Raw genomic sequence first — 2,583 nt, forward strand, 5'->3', positions numbered from 1 at the left:
AGTCAGAAAGAGAAAGAAAAATACTATATGATCTCACTTATATGTATAATCTAAAAAAAGACAGATGTGATCTTATTTATAAAACAGAAACAGACTCACAGAAACAAACTTATGGTTACTAGGAGATAAGGGGGTGGGAAGGGATAAATTGGGAGTTCGAGACTTGCAGATACTATTATATATAAAATAGACAAATGAGTCTCTTCTGTATAGCACAGAGAACTATATTCACTATCTTATAGTAACCTATAATGAAAAAGAATATGAACGTGAGTATATGAATGTACATGTATGACTGAAACATGCTGTACACCGGAAATTGATATAGCATTGTAAACTGACTATACTTCAATTTAAAAATTTAAAAAAACAGAAGAAGGAAATCCAGAGTAATGAAGCTAGAAAAGTTATCCTGAGTCATCCTTCCTTCGTAAAAGAAAAACTAAATTCATATAAAAATGAACAATAGAGTAAGATTGTGTTCAAATCCAACAGTAAGTCAGGTGTGTCAACTAATCTTATTGTGATGATAATTTTACAATATGTAAGTGTATCAGATCATTACATTGTACACCTTAAACTTACACAATGTTATATGTCAATTATATCTCGATAAAGCTGGAAAAAATCCAACCCTAAATCATTATAAGAAAACAAGAAAAGAAAGGGCAGAATAATATTCTAACAATGAAAACATATCAGAAAGACATGCTTATAAAACAGATGAAAATTTTAACTTATTTGAAAATTAAGCTTTAAAAAATTAATAAAATAGTATCAGCTAAGAAAGGACTATATAAATCAGAATTAGAGAAGCTCAGAAATGAAGTAGGAGAATACAGGATTAGAATTAATGTTAATCATTTGAGAGATGGAGACTAAAATAAAAGAAGCAGAAGAGTGAATAAATGCATCAAATTACACCTTTGCATAAACAGTAGGTGAGAAGGAAGGAATTCGAACAAATCAAGGAGATTTGAGAGAAAGTGGTAGATATAGAAGATAAATAAACAAACAAAAAAACCAACATATATGTAACAGAAGACTTACAAAGAAGAAAATAAAAAGCAGTGGAAATTTAAAAGTAATTTAAAATTAATTTAAATTTCCAAAGCAAACATTTAAGAAACTTTTTCCTGAGACAAAAAGAGATTTCAAGGGGAAAAAAAAAAAAAAAGAGAGAGAGAGAGATTTGGTACTAGTATCTAGGAAAATCAATCCAGAATGACCAATGTCAAGATATTGTCTCAAAAAACTTCTGGACTTTACAAAAAAAGAAAAAAAAAATCATTTGGGCATCTAGGCAAAATATCAAATCATCTAAATGGAAAAGAAATAATTATCTTCAGACTGTATTCCAGAAGAAATAGAGTAACGTACTGAAGATATTCAAAGAAAGAAAACATGAGCCAAAGATTTTGTATCTAGCCAACATGTCACAAATGATAAATGTGAAAGAACTAAAGAATATTGCTCCTCTGAGTTTACTGAAGCAAGGCTTGTTGGACAACCAAAATGGAAAGACATTGGCCTTAGGACTGATGGTGACTGGACCAAGGATTGACTGGCATTACGTATTTACCCATAAAACTATGATGGTTGTAAGAAGAGTACGTGCCCAGGCAATGTAGAGCTTATACAACAATTAAAAGAGAAGAATGGCAAGAGAGATGAAATAGAGAACATACTTGTTGAATACATTTGCTGCTGATGGGGGTGAAACTGATATTTATTTACCTGAGATGCTGGCAAATAGGAGTGAGAAAGGAAAGAAGAAATTATGAACTAATTTCAATATTGTTGGGGAACCAACAGAAAATAACAAAAAATAAGATGAAGGGGACTGAGGTTGTTTTAGCTTCAGTATAAAAGTAACCATTAAAATGCAAATAAAACCTTCCTAAATACCAATTACATTTGAGGCTGCAAATAAGTGAAACACTAGTGCTATGAAACAGTTGCATATGTAAAATATATAAAACAATATGACGTGAAAAGTAAGGTGCAAAGGAGTATACATAGTATACTGCCACTGAAATAAAATCGATGGCAAAATGAGGATATATGTGTATATATGGACAAATGTATATTTGCTTATATTTGCCATTAAGAAAGGCTAAACCAGAAACTAATAAAATTGGCTATTTACAGGAGTTGAAGAAAACTTCTCTGAGTTACATTTTTATGTAGTTTTGACCTTTGAACTATGCTACCGTGTTACATATTCAAAAAAATCAAACTAATGCTCACTTGGGCAGCACATATACTGAAATTGAAATGATACAGAGAAGATTAGCACACCCCCTGTACAGGGAAGACATGTATTTTTTGAGGAATATTTCAGTGTTTACTGCATTATTTCCTCAACCTTTCTGTAGGTTTAAAAATTTTCATCATAAAAGTTTGGGACAGGGGAATGAACACCTGGATTGGAGGTAGGTGTGTGACTCCAGGACAGTCATCTATCTACAGGATAGCCAGCTAGTGACCTGGGACCTGAGTGACCTGGCCTGAAAAGATGAGCTATACTGTATCGGTCAGGATCCTTTTGGCTTCACGTAACAGGATACCGGAGTCAAAGTA

The 2,583-nt window shown here is 32.1% G+C and overlaps 1 non-coding gene across 1 annotated transcript; it reads left to right on the forward strand.

Annotated features, from left to right (window-relative positions):
- The first annotated feature begins 2,242 nt into the window (after positions 1–2,242).
- LOC116152430 (U6 spliceosomal RNA) lies at positions 2,243–2,350 on the forward strand. The gene has a single exon (XR_004136061.1). It is a non-coding gene; the product is annotated as a U6 spliceosomal RNA (small nuclear RNA).
- The last annotated feature ends 233 nt before the right edge of the window (positions 2,351–2,583 follow it).

This window comes from Camelus dromedarius, chromosome 3 (assembly GCF_036321535.1).
Source record: "Camelus dromedarius isolate mCamDro1 chromosome 3, mCamDro1.pat, whole genome shotgun sequence".
Classification (NCBI taxonomy): Eukaryota; Metazoa; Chordata; class Mammalia; order Artiodactyla; family Camelidae; genus Camelus; species Camelus dromedarius.